We start from the raw sequence: 23021 nt of genomic DNA, 5'->3' as shown, positions 1-23021 counted from the left end.
AGGCATAGAGATCATATATGCAGATAAACTTATAGAACAATAGTAAAAAATAAATGGTCCTGACTCACTATAACAGTCTTCTAGGTAACAACAAAGGGGCTTTTTTTAAAGCACTCTTAATATAATAATCTACCTATAAGGCCGGCCACCAATCCATCAACAAATATTTATTGATTCTGCATAGGAAATATCACTAAAGGCATACAAAGCCATGAACAATTCTTTATCTTAATAGTCTATAATAGCATAAACAAGACACAAATAGCTGTAATGTAACCTACAGAGTAAGTCTGACAACAGATATGAATAAAGCATCCTGGTAGTTTGAAAAAGGAAGAGATTAGTTCCAGTGCAATATAATAATCTACTGTTGGCATAGAAACCATCAGGAACCACAGCAAATATTTGGGACATGGCCTGTGGGGTCATAGATGCCTGGTTCTGTAAGACAGACAGCCAACATATGTGAAAGCACTTTGGCCAATGAAGTGATAACTGCTTTTACTTTAATCATCTCAATTTCCACATGCTTTGGTTTATCTGCCAAAGCCATCATTTTTTTTCTGCATAAGATTCTTTTTAATTTTGTGTTTCTACAGGATAGTATGGCTATGTCTACAAATTTCACTGAATTACTGGCTTTATCAGAACAGTAGAGAGGTTTGTAGACAGAAATAAGTCTTTGAAGACCCCTCTTAGATAAGGGCAAGATGCACAGATGACTGTTTAGAGTGTAACTCCATGTGGCCATCACAGACACCTAGAAGAGACAGAAAAGAAGACTACAGAAGGGTAAATCTTTCTCCTTGGGTCTTGGGAAAAAAGGACATCTTTGACTTCTCATTGGTTCTGAAGGTTCAAGACGAGAACAGGCACTCAACAGAAATGGAAAGCTTTCTTTCCCACAATATAATCCCACAAAGTTGTCTTGATTATAAAGTACCATGAATACCCAAGACAGAGAAAGCTTATAGATATCTAGCACGTGTTGTAAATGGGGCAGGGGAAGCGGGGAGCCTATATTAAAATTCTCCTAAAAAGCATTATTCATTCCCTTGATTATAATCATAGCCCCATAAAAATCTCATGTTTCCTTTCCAAACCTGGTAAGTAATATGGGTATTAGATTTACATTCACTGAGCACTATCAAAGTGTTTCTCACCATAAAAATTACTTCAATTACCCTGTGCCAAGTGGAAGGATGCAAACTAATTCCTTAGAAAAAAGCCAGAGGTTATATTTTTAAATTGTTTAGAAAAAAACACAAAAACAAAAACAATATGCCCCTCCAGGCCTCTTTATTATAGACAGCAGCAATTGACAAGCTGTATCAAAGTGAGGGCCTTGAGAAAGCTATGTTATAGAACATGAAGTGAATAACATGTATATAAATGTTTCATAAGCCATCCAAATCAATGCTAACCCATTCCCCTTATTAGGATCTAGAGATATCCAACCAATTTTTTAAAATTAAAAAGTGATAAGCAGTGTACATGAAAATGAATATCATAATTTATTTGATGTCATTTTAATGGATTCAGTTTACTTTTTCCTTTTTGCCAGTGTTCAGTTCAATTGTAGATGATAATCCTTGGCTATTATTGTAAATATATCTTTTGTGCTCAAAATTACTTACAAAATGCTAATCAGGCTTATTTCCTGCTCAGTTCTATTAGCTTAGCCTTTGAAAGCACAGTTCCCAAGATTTAGAGACAGTTTTTGAATAGTCAAGACCTCCCTATGGCACTGGGAAATTAAATTTGGTTTCTTTCCTGCTATTGCAGAACGCTTATTCCATCAGGAGTAATTTACTCTAATTAAGGGCTATGTGTTCTGAAAATATAAGTATTTCTCTCATGAAAAATTTAATGTTGTGTAGTTTTTATGTGCCTGTCAACTTCGAGAAGAAACTTATGACCGAAAGCATCTGATAGAAGCAGGTCTTGTACCTTAAAGGGAGCCCAAGGGAGATTTCTGGTCTTCAGATGGCAGGATACTCTAATTAATTATCCTCCTACACATTTTAGCCACGTGACTGGATAATTGCCCAGTGTTTTCCAAGTCTAATCTGTCTTCTGTACATTGCAGGAATTGATATTGTTTTTAATCTCCCTGTCACAAAGTAATTTTTTGCCAAGAGACAGTACCAAGAGGGAGTCTGTTAACACCTAAAAGACACACCGTGAGGCATAATATCTGAATGAACCGCTGATGATGGTACCATCAAGCATGCATATCTAACAGGGTATATTCAGAGGTCTTAGAAGATGAGCTACTAAATTTGAAAACACAGATGACTGCTATATCCAGACTTCTGATATCCTTCTGATGCATAAAATAGGGTTGCACAAAATTGAGCTGCCTGGTTAGTATCTTCTACTTTGTAAATGATGGGAAGTCGAACAGGCAAAGTGCCCTCAACTTGGAAACAGCTATCCAAAAATCATGCACTATTGCTGTTGACTTCTCTCGTCAGTACCATTGTTCAGTTGATACTGAAGTAACTGAAACAAAGGAACATAAAACCAAAAAGAACTTTGTAGGACTGACAAACAAGATATAAGATATTTTAAGACTTTGTTGCTTTTGTTTTAGTGCCAATTGCTTTAAACAGGTAATAGGAATTGTGCGGCACTGTTGACCATGAGCCATAACTCACCATCAGGATGTCCTGGCGATAATCTTAGTAGCTAGACCTAGTTAGATTCACTAATGGGCCAGTTACGTGATTAGTTTTAGACAGAAAAGCTTGCTACCTTTAAAATCAATTGGGATTTCCCAGTTCTACACTCTGAGGAACCTAAACTGATTATTAAGCCTAAAATTATATCTGGCTTTGTGACCCCATCTTTCATAAATTCAGTGAGATTGTATCATTTTGGAAACGAAAGGTTCAGGAATCATATCAGGCGGTCACCAATTTCCCACAGAGGCTCTTTCATAAAAATGAAAAGTATATTAGAAAGATCACTGAAGTGTTGCTATGATTTTCCCCAAATTATCCCTTTACTCCTAAGGTCAATATAGTTCTCTTCACTGAAAAGAAGTATCAGTGTCAGTGAGGTATTCAAAGGCAGATCCCATATAGCACATGAGAGAATCATCTCAAATTCAAAGTCATGAGTAATTCCAGTGGATGTAATCTCTGTGTTCACCAACTTTCCTTCTCTGATTCTCTAGTTCCCTATTAATTAATTCATGACAATTTGACTCATTAAGCGTTAAGAATATTTTTTGAGATACATACATAAATCCAAACCTACTAACCAACTGTTAGGTTGATCACCCTTAATTGCATTTATTCAAGCTAAATTACAGTTATTATTGTATTTACTATTCACTTTGGTGTTCTCAGGTTATTGTCAACTTAAAAATTAAAAAAAAATTACAATTATATTTAGTGACTCAAATGAGTGTATTTGAAGGCAGATAATTTTCAGATTATGCATGGCATTCCTTGTGTTTACTGTGTTTAAAAATATGATTGCATAATTTTAGAACATGTTATTTGTGGTATCTGATCTCTGAACAGATAACCAGTATTTAAAGATATATATTTACTTACATTTGGACTCTTCTTTGGAAACACACATTCTTATTTTTCTTGAGTTGAAACAAGAAGGGAATCATGTGACATGCCAATATACAAAAATTACATAGGCAATTAATTTAAAATGTGCTTCAGTGGTTCAAAAATTTTTAACGTAGTTAAGTTCGGTTCAAAACCTGTATTCTGCATACAGCAAAACCAAATATAATTTAAAATTAATCAAATTCTGCTTTCTCAGATAATATAATGGTCTAACTAGAATTGAAGTTTGAGGAGCAAATTTCCAATATATGATCAAATTTTATTTGTGAAATAGTACTGGGATAAAACTAGATAAAAGGAACAAAAAAAAAATCAATGATGAGAGAGAAGCTCAAAATGGCGATATATGCATATCAAACTAATCTACAACCGTCATCTCACGCCTGTCAATCAGTGTTAGAGCTGGAAATCAAATAGAACCATGCAATGAAAGAGATCTCAGTTTCGATTTTAATGGGTGGTCTACTTCACCTTGGTTCTGCTAGCCATCACTCAGAACAAGACAGAAAGGGTCAGACTTTGTATGATGCATCAGGATAGCCAAACATTTCAAGGTCAGAATAAAAGTTTTTTCACCTCAACCCTTATACTCTCCAAGTGGCTTTTATGTTGCAAAACTTAACAGGGTGTGAAACAACCAGAGTTCCCACTGGGAAGGGCTACTTGGCATGTGCTCCCTAGCAATAACGCAATTTAGGCAATCCTTTGCAAACCACCACTGCTTTTTCAAGCTCTTCTTAATTTCTTAGTATTTGAGCTTAGCTATTTTGCCTTTTCCACAACAGGATCGTGGCCACTCCAGTCGATCTTCCAATTATTCTAACCACACAGTCTGAAACCCAAAACAAGACCACACTCTAAAAGCCAGTTAGAGTAAAATGTGTTGATGCTAACAGTTGGCAACACTTTTGCCAATTTAAAACTCCCAAATTTTGGCTAACCATGATTTCCATTTCAGTTAAATTCAATATTTTATTCATTCTGTAAGAATGTACTGATAGCTATTTCAATAACATTCCAATTAAAGTAACTATGCAGAAGGCTTTTACATGTTCTCGTAAATGCAAAAAAAAAAAAAAAAAAAAGGTTTCTTTGTATTTTCTTATGACTAAAATCCAACCGGACTAGGAATATGTATATACCAGCTGCATCATTTGCAAAAATGTCATCTCTTGATACATGCAGGTGGGTTACTTTTGTTTTTTCATTTTATTTACTGCTTACTGTCACCTTTCTATCTTTTCCTCAACTTGTCCAATTAAGTACTTCTGTTACGTCTCTATAATAATATTATGGTGATTCACATTTGCTATTATTTTACACTTTAAAAAAATTCCTTTGTATTCCTACACCGCTACAATTCCAGTGACAACATAAGAAAAGTGCTATTCTAAATATTAACTCGGATTGCATAACTTATTAATTAATTAATCATTAATTAATGATTTGTTAAATTTTACCAGTGAGGAGGCTTAAATGTGTAAGGTGTGTCTTAGTTGGTAGGTATCCCTACGTTAAAAATATTAGAACCAAAAAATCATTTTTCTCATTACACAGAGATAGCCAGTAATGACAAATAGAGAATACACTGCAGAGACACAATTTGTATCCGTGTTCTTGTTCAAAGTCATACCATTAACAAAATTATTATTTTCTGTAAACATCTTTCTTAACCATTTTGTTCCTCTCCCAATTTTGCCCCAACTATGGTTTTGCCAAGTTTTTTGTTGTTGTTGTTTGTTTTCTTTTAGAGAGAGAGAGAGAGAGAGAATGAGTCCCAAGAAGGCTCCATGCTCAGTGTAGAGCCCAACGTAGGGCTAGAACCCACGACCCTGGGATCATGACCTGAGCTAAAATCAAGAGTGGTCTCCTTGACAAACATTTTTGGATGTCACATGTTATGGCTTAGATCTATTGTTTTATAAATAACAATTTGGCTCTCTGTGAATAAATATATGAATTCATTACTTGTCAATCACTTACTCATTGAACAGATATTTATTAAGCACAGTGTAACTGATTAAAATCAAGATTTTCATGATTATTGATACACACATAAAATATATGTAAATAGTTGTAAAGCATGGACTGAACTTGGGTTGAATTGTTGTTAAATACAAAATCTTTAACAAAAGGCATTAAAGTTCTTTACCAGCTTGATGAAGCATTTGCCCATGCCTATTTCATGTCATTTGGCATGTCATTTGGTCATGTGTTGCTTGGCACAATAAATGCTCCATAAGCGCTTGTCTTGTAAGAAGAGGTGCAGCTAAATTACTCAGGTAACTAAGAGCCTCATCCCAGTTGGGATCCTTAGAAGAACTTTTGGAATGGAATTACCTCAACTAGACCTTGACACATGGAAATAGCTCTAAGGTGAGATGTTTCCTCTTCTTTTTTTTCCCCAAAGAATTCAGCATTTAATCTCCACCATGGCAATGTCTTACTCTACATAAACTTCTCTTGTTATATGTTCAATTCCTATTCTTGAATACATGAAATGTATGTAGCTCAACTGTGGCTCATGTCTCATTAAATCTTTGTATCCTTTGTAACCATATATGCATTTCTTCAAACTACAGATGATAATCATTCTAGTCATGTGTTAGGTAAATTATCTTGGATCTTTATAAACTTTTGTTTATCAAACAAAAACATTATAATGTTGATTTATAACTTTCCAAAAGATTGTACATGTAAGTAAGCACATTCCTTGAGGACTATAGAGACCTTTTTTGTCCCAGGAAGAAATCTATAATCTTAAACTATAATCATGACATTTAAAAATAATCACCATAGTAACATGCTCTCAAAGATTTTCACCCTGCAGGAAGTTACTGTAATTTACTAATATAGTTGAATTCTGAAAGATGTTCATTTAAAATATCCATACACTTGAACTTCTGCATTTATGCAGCCTCAGTGTTCAGTATTAATTCAAGTCAAGCAGTATCTGCCATGGGGTTATCTAAAATTATCTATTAATGCAGACTGCATTATGCACGTTTTGGTTAGAACATAGACGGTTAACTTTATACAGGAGCTTGTGTATGTGTTGTGTTTGAGGACTCTGGAACATTGTGCCATCCACTCTGCCTTATCATTCATCCATATATTCTATTATATCACTTAGCCCGATTGTATGGGACTTCAAAGATTTTAGATGTAGGGAAGGGAAGCGGGTTAATGAGTGCCTAGTCTGCACCAGGCTGAATGCTAGATGCTGGGCATTGAGAGATTAGAAAGTCCTTGAAAGGCCTATGGCTTAATGAGGATAACAGATAGATAAACAGACAATTACACTACAGCCCATTAACCATGTCGGCAGAGTGTAAATTGATAGAGTCATTCTGCAGGGCAATTTGGCAACGTAAAATCTGTAGAAACTTGCGTACCCTTTGATCCAGCAAGTCTCCTTCTAGACATCCAGCCATTTATCTCCAGGTGCTTGGTCTCCTCACTGTGCTTTCCCCGTAAATTGACTATGATTATCATTACTTTGCTTTAATACCAGAAGTCGTCTGGTTTGGAAACTGAGGAGTGCAGGTTGGACAGATAGGAGCAGGAAGACAGGAGATGAGGCTGTGGGAAGACTGGGAAACTTAGAAAATTCTCTAAGGAATTTGGATTTTCTTTAAGGAAGTGGGGGAGGGGAGAAAATGTGGGAAATTGGAAGCACTGGAAAGAAAGCTTCCTAGTAAGAGATGAGCTGTAGATATAAGGAACCATTTCACAGGGGTTTGCACACCCTGAGGAAGAAGACTGGAAATAAAAATTTCAGAATGAAGTGTCACTTCCTTAAAAAAATTTTTTTTAATGTTTAATTTTTAGAGAGATAGACAAGAGTGAGAGCAGCGGCGGGACCAAGAGAGGGAGACACAGAATCCAAAGCAGGCTCCAGGCTCTGAGCTGTCAGCACAGAGCCGGAAGCAGGGTTGGAACTCACAAACTGTGAGGTCATGACCTGAGCCAAAGTCGGATGCTCAACCGACTGAGCCACCCAGGTGCCCATGGAATGAAGTGTCACTTCTAATGAGCCTGTCCAAGTCTGCCTCAGGCATGAGGTTTATGACATTCACTCTAGATGGCCAGTGAGAACTAGTTTGCATGCCAGTTTAGCCCAACATCAAGTTGAATTTGATATAGGGAGTTTTTCAGCCCACCATCTTTAAATCTACCTTACAATCTGGGCCCTAAGCTATTTTGCACCAGTGAAACTTTGGCCATTATCTTCCAATGTCATCCAGATGCTTTGTTACCAACATATCTATACAGCATGTGCTAAGAAGGAAGACAGAGATACTTTTCTTTAGCCATAAAATATTTTGTCCATTATTAAGTAAACAACCATATTTCCAAATAAATAATTATGTCCTGACAACAGCTTAATAACCCAGAGAAACAAAGTTCAAAGGGAAACAGGGCCTGTTAGAGCAGATCTTACTCACCAGCACATCATACACCAGCTTCACTTGTTTGGAACTTCAGAGTAGGAAAAATGAACGTGCGTCATCACTAGAGTTAAATTCAAGTTTATTCCAAAATTCTCTAGGTTGTGGCTGGGAAGCAAAGGGCAGCAACACAGCATTGAATGATGGGCTTGCTACACCCAGAATTAGTGAGTCAATAATTTGTGGTTAAATAGCTTTCGGGTTTGATACTGTTGACTGACTACCTCTTCCTTCTTGAAATTCCTTCCCCCTCATGTTTGTTAAGATCCATATATTTCTGGTCTTTCTTGCTTCTTTTTGACCACTCATCTTGTTTCAACTTTTAAGAATCTTGTTTCTTGGGATGCCTGGGTGGCTCAGTCAGTTGAACATCTGACTTCGGCTCAGGTCATGATCTCACAGTTCATGGGTTTGAGCCCCATGTCAGGCTCTGTGCTGACAGCTCAGAGCCTGGAGCCTGCTTCACATTCTGTGTCTTTCTCTCTCTCTGCCCCTCTCTGGCTTGCTCTCTCTTGGTCTCTCTCTCAAAAATAAATTAAATTAAATTACAATTAAAAAAAAGAATCTTGTTTCTTGTCTGCTCTGGACCAGCTTTCATATTTCCTTTCTCTTCTTGGACCACTGTTCTTAGTATAATAAGTCTTCCTCTTCTAAATGTATTTTCTTCCCCTAAGAGTCCAGCCCTGCCCCTCTTCTCTTTTATCTTTCTTCTTGTCCTCTCTGCAAACTCATTCATTCCAAAGCTCTCAAAATCACCACTTTTTAAAGACAAATATCCAATCCTTCTTTTTCGGCATCCACACTTGCCCAAAGATAAACTCTCACATTCCCATCTGCCTCGTGCATAACTTCAAAACTTACTGCTTCTCAAACCAGATTTACAGTGTTCCCTCTAACACCAGCTCCACCTTCTGACTCTTCTATTTATTAATAAAACCACAGTTTCTCAAGTCGTCCAGGTTCATTTATAAACATCCCTACCCCATGCAATTCTGTCTCCACCAAGGCAGTCAACTACCAGAATTCTATCACAGAAGAAAAAGGAAAGGAAAAGAGAAGTCTCTCCTTCCATTATTACAAACCCTAAATTCATATCTCTTTTAAAATTAAAAGGAGAACTCCTAGTACATTTGATAAAATATAACTTTATCCTTGTGCTACTTATTGCTACTGACCATTAAAGACAAACTTAATTAAGGAAGCATATGTTGGGAATATTAAGAAGTGGATTCCATATCACAGATTTCAGGGATTTATGAGTCTATCATATACTAATTTGTGAAGTTAAAAAATAATATAGTCTTGGGGTGCCTGGGTGGCTCAGGTGGTACAGGTCTGACTCTTGATTTTGGCTCAGGTCATGATCTTACGACTCCACGCTGAATGTGGAATCTGCTTCAGACTCCCTCTCTCTCTCTCTCTCTTTCTCTCTCTCCCCCTCTCCCTCTGTACCTCCCCCCACCTCTCTAAAATCAATAAATAGAAATAAAAAAATAAATATATATTTAACATAATATATTAAATATACACACACACACACACATATATATATATATATATATATATATATATATATATATATAGTCTCCTGTGTAAGCCTCATAGCTTCTTTGAAATAGAACTTTGAAAGCCAAATACATTGGAAAATTACACAAAATTATTTTTCACTGTGTGTATGTGTATGAGATTTTCTTACAAAAATTGTTGTAAAATGTTTAAAATTTTGAAGAGGTAACTTAAAATCATTTTTGTGGTGGATTTATAATGGCTACTCCCCAAATACCTGTGGATCATGACTTAACATTCTAGTTTTCTGCCTCTTCCTTCGCATTTCAGCTTCTGAAATTTCTCTTAGTACAGAGTTCACCATATCTAATTGTAATGGTCATACATAAAATAGGCATTCTCCATATTTACTGGTATGATAAAATTATTTTTTATATGTGTTACTAAATGTATCAATTAGCAAGTTTAACATAAATTTAAATGCCGATAATATATTCAATCCATAGCTGTTTTATTTAGTTTATATATTTCCAATATCTTTGGAAGCAAATTTCTGTAATGCATCATTAGCTATATAGTTCTTTCAGTAAGATAGATATATACCCATTTCCACATCATGTTATGCTGAGGACAGGATGATGTTGCTCTCACCCTAAGTACAAAGTTTATGGCAACATCCAAATCTACCAACAGTTTAGCCTCCATTAGAAGTATCTTTAGACTTCAGACATGTGTGAGCTGAATGCTAAAGGTTTATGCACCTGAGAAACACATCCAAAGATGATGAACCTATAAAAGATGGAGCAATATTAAACAAGAGTCCTTTATTCGGCATTGGCATGAGAGCAAACAGTTTGCTGATTTTGACTGAAACAATCTCCTAAACAGAAAAGAAAAGAATAGAAAAGAAAGTCATATTCTTTTCCTAGACAATTCTAGAAAGAGGATTCGCCTTCTTTTAAGACAAGAACGGGAAATGCATTTATCGGACTAAAGGGAAAGAAATGGTTCGCAACTAACTGAGCAATTGCCAGATTCCAACAGTAATGGAAGAATGTTAAAAAGAAACCTTCAGATAGGAAAGAAGTTAAGAGAATTAAGTATTAATCCATATTGAACCCTCTCGTGTCTAGGCAACAAAAAGAATTTATTGAGGGTCTTCTAAGAGCTAGACTGTGTGGACTTCACCTAAAGAAATCATGTCATGACACAGTGATGCTTGTTAACAAAACAGCTAACTTCAAGTGCTATTTTCTTTAGCTTCATTATTTAATACAGGCTCACTAGAATTACTTGATTTATAGTAGCTTATGAAAAAGGGAGGTTTTTCTCAGGTTCTGGTATATTTTACTGGAAAAACATGGCTCCCCTAAAAGTTAATATATATATATATATATATATATATACACACATATGTACATATATATGTATACACACATATACATATATATATATACATACATACATAATACATAATTAATCATTTGATCCTCAGTTTTAAGTGTTGCATAAAAAGGGTGCAAAGGAGTACTTTAAAAAAAAAAAAACTTCCAAATGTCATACCTCTTCCTACACTAAGTCTTAATTCCAGCTGTGTCAAGCTGTTTGATTTCTGGGGTCACTTCAAGCAGTACTCCATGCCCACACTTATCACCAGCTAGGCTCCGCTACTGGTCAGCTCTTCCCTCTGGCACCTCAATGCTGCAACTAGCTTTGGTACGAAATTAATTTTAATTAAATGCCTGAGCCTTGTTAGAAAGACGTTATTAATTTTGACACCAGACTTCCATCAGTTCTTCCACTGAGTCCCTCTCTAGGGAAGGAGGTGGTCCTCTGTTCCCTGTAGCTTGTCTATTTCTCCACAACTGTGTCTTTGGTGGGCCCCCCAAATGGCCTCATTACCAGCAGGAGGCAGATGATTAGCTTGGATGTCTCTCCCATGCCATATGCATCATTTATTGGGCACCTGCCAGGGTGTCACATACTACGCTAACTGCTCTCTCTCTATTATCTCATTCATGCCACACATACTGACTAAAAGACCACATCTTCCAGGCACTGCACAGCATTGAACAAGTCAGACACACACCACACACTCTTTGCTCAGTGCACGGGATAAATAATGATTAAAAGAAAGAGTTGCGTAGAATCTACGGATTGTAATTTTCCATGACTCTGAATTATTTGAATTAGCCCCACGGAGTCTTACATTAATAAGTGAGACAACATAAAGTCCTTCTAAAAACAAGTTATAGAAGATGTGGTGGCTATCATGATCAAATCCAATCTCAAAAGCTAAGTGAAAACTTCTGCCGTGAGTCATTTTAAAAGAATCATCTCAAAGGATCTTTGGTTAGGGAATAAATAAAAGTAGAATTGGCTGTGGAAGAGGAAAAAGAGAAAACAATGTGGCAGATGAGGATATTCTGCAGAGTCACCTTGGGTCATAAAGTGGAAACCGAAGGCCAGTATACAAATTATATCTGGATACTTGAAGGGGTCTCAACAAACTTGCAAGCTGTACTTTATTCTGACATGTTCTGGAATACTTAAAATGGGGGGAGGGGAAACACCACAAAACTATTAATTAAATCAATTTATCAATTAACTCATTTATTCTGTCTCATTCTTGGTAGGGATGGGCATGCTCTGGTAAGAAATGTAGACTTTCTTCTACTTGCAAAGAGAAGCCATTGGATGGAAGAACATGATCTGATACTAACTTTAAAACCTGGCTGCTAAATAATGCATTGCCAAGAGCAAGAAAGGATACAAGGAAACTAGTTAGGAGGCTTCACAGAGTCCAGGCAAGATATGATGTTTGTGTAGGGTGAGGGAAGCAGTGGTCGCATTGGTGATAGATCATGAAGGTAGAACTCTCAAGAATTACTACTTGGTTAGTGTAGATGGTGGCACTTTACCTGAATCAGCGATGACTGGGGTAGGAGCCGGTTTGGAGAAGGAGAGAAATCTGAGGTTTGAGAAGCCTACTACTGCATGAAGATTCTCCTTTACATATGCTATGTTCATTATATTAACGAAATGCTGACAGAGATTCCTCCATCTTAAGTCCCAGATCATTTTACATCAAAGTCCCTCAACGACAGCACTCATATTGACAGGTTGGGCCAGATCATTCTTTGCAGAAGGGGCCTATCCTATGCACGGTATGATGTTTAGTAGCATTCCTGGCCTCTACCCATATGACACAAATGGCATCCTTTAAATTGTGACATCCAAAAAAGTCTCTAGACATTACCAAATGTCCCTGTAAGGGGGGGGGGGCAAAATTGCCCCAGTTGAAAGCCACTGTTCTATTTTATATGAAACAAAAGCAGAATATCAAAGTCAAGAGAGACCACTCATCCAGTCCAAGAAAAATTATGTCTCTGAATATAACAGAAATTGGCTGTTAGTCACACCTTCTCCCTGCACCCTCCCAAATATGTCAGTGTTGAATGGAAAAAAAATATTATTGCAGGGTTAACTTTAATGGCCAATATTTTGTAAACTGGAAAAGGAAAGAAGTTGACAATGTTAAGCTTTCTTATAGAAAATCTTGTGGATTCCAGTGAATGGTTCAGTGATAATTTTACATAAGTGGATGTCAGTATGACCTCCTTCACTGATTTAAAAAATAAGAATAAGAAATTAACACAAAATTTTCCCCCCTCAAGAAATTGGTCATTAAAGAACAGTGTAAATGTTTAGCATATGGCTGGATTTTCTTCTAAATTTTGTTGTATTAGTGTCCCACATGAAGTTACAATTGTGTGATTTTGTTGAATGATTGATTGCCAGCCTTTAGGGTTGTCAGAAGTGGAGATTTTTTAGTACCTGGCTGTGTTTCTAGATTGGAGTGGGGGTGATGACACAGCAAAATTTGGTTGCAAAATTTTTTAAAACTACAGAAATTATTTCTTATTTAACAACTTAATCTTTTGAATTAGTATTTAAAATAACTAAGAAGAAGTTGTGGAAACAAATAAAATGATTTCTAAGTGGCTGTTGGTAGAAGGCAGAATAATGGGCCCCATATTTCTTTTTTGCATGTATGTATGTATGTATGTATGTATGTATTTATTTATTTATTTATTTTTGCTAGCATGTGCGCACGAGAGAGAGAGAGAGAGAGAGAGAGAGAGAGAGAGAGAGAGCGAGCGCGAGTGAGGGAGGGGCAGAGAAAATGGGAAAGAGAGAATCTTAAGCAGGCTCCACACTCAACATGGAGCCTGATTCGAGGCTCAATCTCATGACTGTGAGATCATGAACTGAACTGATGCTTCTCTGATCAAGAGTCCAACACTTAACCGACTGAGCCACCCAGGTGCCCCAAGGGCCCCATATTTTTGGAACTTATCAGTACATTACTTTACACAGCAAAAGCGATTTTGCAGATGCAAACAAATTAAGAATTCTGAGATGGGAAGATTATTCTGAGATGGATTATCTGAGTGAACCCAGTGTCATCACAAGGATCCTTACATAATGGAAGAGGGAGGTAGCAAATAAGACTCAGAGATTTGAATACATGATGTTCCTAGCTCTGAGCATGGGGGAAGGCATCGTCAGCCAACGGATGCTGGCGTCCTCCAGGAGCTGGACAAGGCACAAGGTAACAGACCGTCCCTGGAGCCCCCAGATGGAATGCAGCACTACTCACACCTTGACTGTAACCCAGCAAGGGCTACTTCAGAATCCTGACCTCCAGCATTGTAAGACAGTAGAGCTGGCTTGCTTCAAACTACAATATTTGCAGTAATTTTGTTACAGCTGCCATGGGAAACTAATACATTGCTTTATAAGAACTTCTTTTTTTTAACAATTTTTTTACAATAAAAAATATCTTTTGATTAACTGTTGTTTGAAACCTACTAAAAAGCTAAGAAAAATCCATTTGAGTATTCCTGCTCCTGAGTGGTTTTCACTGGCAAGTTTTAACTTCCAAATGGCATTTTGTTCTCACATACCTTCAAAACATCTTCAGGAAACATCAGGGTACTATTGAAATTTCCTCAATGACTAATAATCTCTTTTGATATTTCAAAAAAGGCTTTTATGTAAATAATGTCAGAGATTTGAAAAATAACACTGAGCACTTGTATTTGATTCAAAGATCATAAATTTGAATATATGAATCCATATAAATTAGCAATCAGTCTGAAAATCTGTTTTATTTATTTCTTTTCTTGCTTCTTATCTGAAAAATAGGAACTACATTAATCAAAAAAATAAATGCAGTGAAAATGAAATGCAAAAATCATCTTCATTAATATGCTTAGGATACAATTTCAAGTACACAAGTAAAAAAAAAATCTAACATTTGAATCTCCATCACCATATTTTTGTTTTTCTGCTTTTCCTCAGTCAAAAAGATCCCCATGTAGAAAGCCAAAAGGTATCTCGGTCCCTTGTACCAGTAAGAGTGGCTTACAATAATCACGAGTATAAGTGAAATCAGTGGCTTCCACGTGGGAGACGTGTTACAAACTTGTAAGTTACACTTGGATTACGACGTGGAACTCACTGAGGATGTGTTGTAACACCTGCCTTCCAAGCTGTCCTGATATATGAGAAACGTGGAAACGGGGCAAAATGTGTCTGAGATCAAAATTTACTTAATAGTGAAGTGTTACGCTGAAACCCCGGTGCAATGTTTAGTCTGGTGCCATACAAAGACGGAGGAAAGGACGATGCAGTGAAGATCAAACGGGTTATTTGCAGCATAACTGATTATCGCCCTCCATGAAGTCATTATAGTTTAATAACCTACTACTGTGATTATTTTGATCTGTGTTTATCACCTTAAAGAGCAAAGGGGAACATGATTAACATGCTGGGCTCAAAGCTAGGGACTTTACAAACAATATCTTATTTTATCCTCCTGACTCTCTCTCCGAACAGTGACAGTAACCCCACTCTACAGTTGAAAACTCTGGAACTCCGGGTATTTGAGCAACTTGCCAAAGGTCAGATGTCTTAGTAAGTGACAAAGTCAGGATTTAGAAAGAATGCAGATTTCGAGACTGTCTGATGCCAGCACCTGTGCTGTCTGTTACGTCTTGAGTGTCCAACTCCATCCTGTCTCCTCCCCATGTCAGACATTGTGGACAGCTGCCAAAATGATTAGTGACGCCAGACAAAACCCAACCTCTGAGTAATGAGAAAGAACTGAAATTGTCTTGCTTTTGCTTGGAGAGAAATGGATAGCAGAAATACAAATTCAGAGATATGAAAATAATTCAGTAGAAGTCACGACATCAACTCCAGAAAGAGCACCCATGATAGTCTAACTTTAATTGTTTATATTTTGTACACATATAACAATGCCAATACTTAATTGAGATGAAATTAACATATCTATAGTTAAGATGATTTGACTGCATAGCTCCAGGGATTTTAAAATATAGCTGCAAAATCTATGACAGGACCCCATGACAAAGTGGAGACTAATGCCTCTCCCCTTGAATTGGGCTGGCTACTGTGACTTGCTTCTGATGAATGAGATGTAGTAGAAGTGATACTACATACCTTCCAAGGCTAAGTTAGAAAATGTGATGGGGGTGTCTGGGTGGCTCAGTCAGTTAAGCATACAACGTTGGCTCAGGTCATGATCTTGTGTTCGTGAGTTCGACCACCCGCATAGGGCTCGGTGCTGACAGCTCAGAGCCTGGAGCCTGCATTGGATACTGTGTCTCCCTCTCTCTGTGCCCCTCCACCCTTGCTCGCTCGCTCTTTCTCTCTCTCTCTCTCTCCCTCCCTCTCAAAAATAAATAGACATTAAAAATTTAAAAAAAAAGAGGGAGAGAAAATATGAGAGTCTCTGCCTGCCTCTCTCTTGGAACCCTCACCCTGGCCCTGGGTATCATGTTCTAAAGAAACCCAGGCCACATGCAACTCTTAGGCTACCAGATGCAATCAAAGTCCCAGCCAGCTGCCAGCACTGACCACTAGATATGTGAGTGAGTGAGCCACAGATAATTCCAGCAAAATCCCTTTCAGCTGCCCCAGCAGAACGGCACTGACTGAGGTACAGCACAGCTTTGCTGTGAGCCCTGCTCACACTGCAGATGTAGGAGCAAAACAGATACTGTTGTTTGGTTTAAGTTAGTACGTGTCTTAGCTTGCTCATTATTTAAAAAATATTTTTTAATGTGTATTTAATTTTGAGAGTCAGAGACAGAATGCAAGTGGGTTAGGGGCAGAGAGAGAGAGGGGGGGAGACACAGAATCGGAAGCAGGCTCCAGGCTCCGAGCTGTCAGCACAGAGCCCGACGCGGGGCTCAAACTCACAAGCTGTGAGTGAGATCATGACTTGAGCCGAAGTCGGTCGTTCAACCGACTGAGCCACCCAGGCACCCCTAGCTTGCTAATTATTAAGACTAATGTTGTCATGGGCTACCATAACAAAATACCACATCCTGGGTGGCTGCACAACAGAAATGTATTTCCTTCCAGTTCAGGAGGCTGGAAGTCCAAGATCAAGGTGTCAGTAGGTTTGAATGCACTCTGAGACCTCTCTCCTTGGCTCATAGATCACTGTCTTCTCCTTGTGTGTTTACATGGTCTTCCTTCTGTGTGTGTGTGTGTGTGTGTGTGTGTGTGTGTGTGTGTGTGTATGAGAGAGAGAGAGAGAGAGAGAGAGAGAGTTCTGACCTTCTTTTCTTACAAGGACCCCAGTTATACTGGGTTGGGGCCCACCCATTTTAACTTAAATACTTCCTTAAAGTTGACATCTTCACATACAGTGCCCTTTTGAGGCACAGGGAGTTAGGACTTCAGCATATGAAGTCCGGCGGGGGTGGGGGGAGGACATAATTCAACCCATAACAGTACATTTAGAGGCTGTTTGTTATTCAGGAATATACATCTAGAATAACAATTATAATACTTTATAATAGAAACTAGCCATATGTGTGTCCTCTGGCATATTTACATGGGAAATATATTAGTGTCAGTAGGGCCCAAGGCAATTGCTGTTGGAAAACTTGTTGTGGTCCTAAGTCGTTGTAGCTGGGGCAGATGTCCTAGTAAAAATAACCACGACAAGGAGGAGGATGAGAGCCTTCATTTACTACACATGTTAGGAACCAAGCTGTGCCCTAAGTTTTTAGGACACGAAATCTCATTTAATCTTTACAAAAACCTACAAAGAAAGTCTTACCATCCTGGGGTTAGAGTCAGGAAAATGGGAGCTGTGTGAAGAAGGAAGGAAGGAAGGAAGGAAGGAAGGAAGGAAGGAAGGAAGGAAGGAAGGAAGGAGTGGGGGAGTGGGGGAGGGAAGGAAGGAAGGAAGGAAGGAAGGAAGGAAGGAAGGAAGGAGGGAAGGAGGGAGGGAGGGAGGGAGTGGGGGAGGGAAGGAAGGAAGGAAGGAAGGAAGGAAGGAAGGAAGGAAGGAAGGGGAGAAAATGAAGAGTGGCTGCCTAGCACATGAGGAGGTCAGGATGTTTTACTTGGGAGACAAGTGTGGACCGAGGTCCTGGCTCTCCAAACACGAGCTTTTTGATCTTGTGAAACAGCACATCAGTGACTGGCCCAATGTCACAAAGGTAAGACTAAGCTGAGATGAAATGTAGCTCGGGGGTACTGTGTTCCTTCTACTGTTACTACTCGATTGTAAAAACAATCTTTCTAAACAAGCTGTAGAGGATGCTAAGCACACTTTGCTTATTCATCTATCTCCTGTGTTCCTTAATTGTACTGAAAAGCTGCAAAACCATATCGCTGAATAGAAAGAAAAATGTGATTAGAGACAGTGTAACACTGGGTACAATGGATGCCCCTCAGTGAAGGCGTTTGCCTGGGGGATTACTGATTCACCCTTACAACCTGGCCTCTGCATGAAATACTTAGATGCTGGATCTTTCTATGAATGTGTGGTTAAGGGGGTGTGAAATCACGGGGATGCCAACTCTTTTAAGAATCATTTGTATTTCTGAAGAACAGTTGACAGATGCTCAAAGGAAAGAAACCTTTGGGTCTTTGTTCTACATCACGTGACTGGCTCCTCATATTACTCTGTGAGCAGGGACCTTTGTTTTTCACACCTCTCCTTCCTATCAGGGACAGCTCCTGGGGTGGCAGATGGACCCTGTCAGACTGGTGTTTGCCCTGCTGAGAACTGGACGGACCAGCAGGGTTGCAGACATGGGCCGTGACTCTGTGCCTCACCTCAGCTTGAGGAAAGTCATTTTCTCAAAGGATGTTTATGTTCTGTGCTGATTTGACCCTGTCTCCCTTTTGGAGTTATATTGAAGAGTTAAGTCCATCAGCTTGCTGAGTGTAGTAATGTGAGCAACCCTGCCTCCCCCAGGCTGTATAAGAAAGGGGCTGGGGGGGCTCCTGGGGGGCTCAGCTGGTTAAACATCCAGCTTTGGCTCAGGTCATGATCTCACAGTTCGTGAGTTCGAGCCCCACACCGGCTCTGTGCTGACAGCTCAGAGCCTGGAGCTGCTTTGGATTCTGTGCCTCCCTCTCTCTCTGCCCCTCCCCCGCTTGCGCTCTGTCCGTCTCTCTCAAAAATAAAGAAACATTAAGAAAGGGGCTGGAAGCTGACAGTTTGTGGTATTAATGGGCTAATCACTTTCAGCGTGTATGGCTGCATCCCTCAGTTACACGTGTGCGTTCAGAAAAGGTTGAATTTCCTAAGGTTTTGCACACTGACTAAAAATTAACTCGTTAAATGCGGTGGGAAGGCTACTTGCCTCAGTTGGGCACCTCATGAGGAATAAAAACATTTCCCGACTTCCCCTCCTCCTGCCTGCAACCACCAGTATCTATGGGCTGTGAACGAGAGAACTGAGAGAAATGTCTGCATTTAGAGTTTCTCTTGTTGGCCAGCTATCACAAAGAACTATTCTGAAAAGGGTCCAGTCAGGTTAAAACCCTACATCAGCACATTTGCTTTATCTTGGTTTCTGTTCAGTTTGGTTTGTCTGCTGGCCTCTCCAGCAGTAATGAGTGTATGTAAATCTCCTGAAGCAACGTACTGGTGAGATAAATACCTCTGGGCTGTATCCTAGTGGCTGAGGATTTACTTTTCAGTTTAGTGACAGGACAGAGAGAGGGAAACCTTAACAAAGATCCTGTGGCCCAAGTGAACTCCTTCCTCAACTCCACAAATATCCAATCTCAGTTAAGATGTCACCGATGAAAAAAAGAGTAGGCCACCATGAATTTCTGCATGAAGATGCACATTTAAGTCAAGCAATGATCTAAGTAAGCCAAATGACTCTTAATTGTTTTGTTTTATATTTTTCATTATTTATTAGGATTATTAATGTAATTATTATTTACTTAATGGGAAAGGGCACAAGGAGATACAGCCAGGCAGGCATACATCTTAAAATTTATAATACAGGCTATTGGCACTTAAGGTCTGAACGTTAAGTATGTAAGTGCTCAGAAAACCCAACTGACAAAGCAAAGGACACAGTGAGGTTCAGCAGAGAGCAAAAGCTGGCAAATCAAGTCAGTGTTTGTGAGTGTGATCCAGGGGTGCTACAAGGAAGAAGCATTGGGGTCTAATCCAAAAACATTATTTCCCAAACTTTCCTCGAAGCCTCCCTCAAATTTGAACATGCCCTTCCTTTGCTTCCGCTCTTCAGAAAATCCACGGGAGCTTTGCCCGAGCATTCTCTGGAGTAACACCAGGGACTTCACTCTGCTTTCCACGTTCCAAATGTAAGGGGGGAGCTCACAGCTATGCCGCTTCATCTCTGAGTAATTCTTGTTTCCCACATCTACTTCTGCAGATTGCCCAGGTTTTAGGGCTTGATCAAACACGGCTCGCATCCCATTCGTTCTGAGGACACGTGTGAAGACGCAAAGGACAGCTGATTATTTAAGCCTGAAGGAAGTAGCTCCCATACTGAGAGTGTGACAGGTACAGGCTGTGATGCGGGGTGCTGGGAATAAAGGGATGGGTAAGACACAGTTGTAATCATCTCAAGGAGCCTCCAGGAGAGCAGGAAGGGTAACAGGGTGACCTTACCAGATCACATCACATGATATGATCCATCAGGGCTGGAATAGATAAGGTGTGGATTCACTCGGAGGGGTGCATGATGGGGACAGTGTTGAAGAAGAGGTTACACAAATGGAAGAGCTCCCTTTACTGAGATCCTGTTACAGTCCACACACGATGCTGAGTACTTTATAATCACTATCTTATTGAACATGCTTAATGAATTATGAAGACGGCTTTATTTTTAACCCCGTTTCAGGGATAAGGGAATTGAGGCTTAGAGATGTTAAGGAACTTTCCCAGCATTCCACAGCTAATGAATGGTGAAGTCAAATCTTCAAATGATAAAGCCGGGCTGCAGACTTCTCCACTTAAAGGGTGTCATATGCTACCTCACTGTTAGAGAGACCTCAAAAGAACAAACAGGGTTTATCAAGCAGCACATAAAGTACACAAAGTTTTCTACAATGGGTTTTCTGTAACAGAAATGTAAACCATAACATTGCTGCTCAAAGACATTTTACCATAACATAAACAACCTTGACTTATGAATTGGGGATGTTCTGGAAAGTTCTATGGAATGAAATTTCACTTATTAAAAAAAGCAACTTTACTCAGGTACATGTATCAGTTACTTATTTATTTATTATTATTTATTTATTTATTTATTTGGCCTCCAACATCAGCCCTGGGTAAGCACTGTTCTGCTTTCTGCAAGTCTAGGTAAGCTGTTTTTGTTTGTTTATTTGTTTGTTTTTCTCAAAATTTTAAGTAAAGAGAGAATCAGACAGTAGGCACTCGTTTGTGTCTAGACTCTTTGGCTCAGCATATCTTTGAGATTCATCGACATCAATCCACATTATCAGTATTTTGTTCCCGTTCCCACTGAATAGTAGTCTTTTGCATGGCAACACCATAATTATTTACCCATTCTCCTACTGATGCGCAGTTGGGTTATTTCTTACTTGGGGCTGAAAATAGCATAAGTTTTAAGATGGCATACAGGAGTCCACTCTTCAGAAAAATGCTATGGCGAATTATCCCATCATTGATCTGCTTTTCAAAGTTTGCAGAGCCCCCCACTTTGGTCTTGAACGCATTGGGCCTTTGATTCTGGATCCAAGAATTCTCAGCCTCTGCTCATCAAGTGCCCTTCAGCATTGACTTACATCCTCTATTTCTTCATGGAGCTTGTCCAATTTTGATCTATGAGTTCTGGCTTATTTCAAGTTGCTTAAGCTCAGAGGATCCCCTCTATCCTCACTGACCCATAATAATATCCCAATCCAGTCACCACGAGTTGAAGGTTTGAGGATAGCAGTGCGCACTGCATGGGCCAATTCTCTCAAATTATCTATCAGCTCTTTCTTTACCATCGGTTTCTGAAATTAATGTAATTCCTCCTTTGAATTACTCTTCTCTCCCATAGGCAATCAAAACATGTTGGGTTAGCAGAGAAGAAAATTGCAGTGCACGAGAAATGAGGAAATATCTTTATTATCGTGTGCCTCGATGGGAGAAGACAAAAACGTAGACATCAGTGTTGGTCCGCACAGCTGGCTGCATAATCGAGAGGCTGCAGGGGGGCACTTCCGGTGGTACATCCTCTGGTCAAAGGCTCCCTCTTGCAGACGAAAGGTTACAACCTCTGGCTTTAAGCTAAATCCTTCCATCAGATCCACAATGGAGATATCTGGAAAGCTGCTTAAATGAAGTGCTGTCTGTCCGGAGAGCAGAAGTGATAATCCGCAGAATCCTTTGGTGTTTCATGCTCTCCATCATTATTGGCATGTCGGACCTGACTGCATGGAAATGAGCTGAACCTCAGCAAAAGGATCTTGAAGTAGGTCAGACATTTATCATCGCAATAGATAGAAAATTCGCTTTTTATTTGGCCATTTTTTCCCCAGACAGTAAGTTCCATTGAACTTGAAGTGACCCATGATTATAATAGGCGTTTTATCTTCCAAGTGGGGAGGAGGAGGATTTGGGGACAGTACATTTACTGCCGTTTCTAAGGGCCATGAAGGAACTTTTACAAACCATATCCTCTAAAATGTCTCCCCAACTGATTTTATTTTTGCCTGGTGTTATCTGCCACAATCCGATTGTGAGGCAGTACCCATTCGTTAGCACACTTAATGCCCTAAGCCCTTCTGGCATATTTAAGGTAAAAAATAAACCTATCTCCAGTTATGTTTTGAAATATATAAAAAATTATATATTTTGTTCTTTACATAGAATGTGGGCAACTTAAGTCACCAGTTCTTACACCGAAAGAATCGACTCTCTCTGTCGGTTGCCACCCACCCAGCACAGGACTTAGCCTCCGGGCACCTGCAGGGTGGTACAGTGGTTAGAGTCCTGTGTTCAGGCCGGACTGTAGAGGTCAAATTCTAACTCCATCTCTCGTTTGCTTAGCAACCTCGAGCAACTAACTTAGCCTCACTGTGCTTTGGCTTTACTGTCTCTAAAACAGGAATGATATATCATAATAGTAACTAT

At 39.0% G+C, this 23021-nt stretch overlaps 1 protein-coding gene across 2 annotated transcripts in view; it reads right to left on the bottom strand.

Annotated features, from left to right (window-relative positions):
• Positions 1 to 23021, bottom strand: part of GPC6 (glypican 6) — a 1119966-nt gene that overhangs the window by 496141 nt on the left and 600804 nt on the right. The window lies entirely within an intron of this gene.

Source organism: Felis catus, chromosome A1, assembly GCF_018350175.1.
Source record: "Felis catus isolate Fca126 chromosome A1, F.catus_Fca126_mat1.0, whole genome shotgun sequence".
NCBI classification, from domain to species: Eukaryota; Metazoa; Chordata; class Mammalia; order Carnivora; family Felidae; genus Felis; species Felis catus.
The sequence above is the reverse complement of the archived record's forward strand: the minus strand, read 5'-3'. Positions and strand labels throughout refer to the sequence as shown.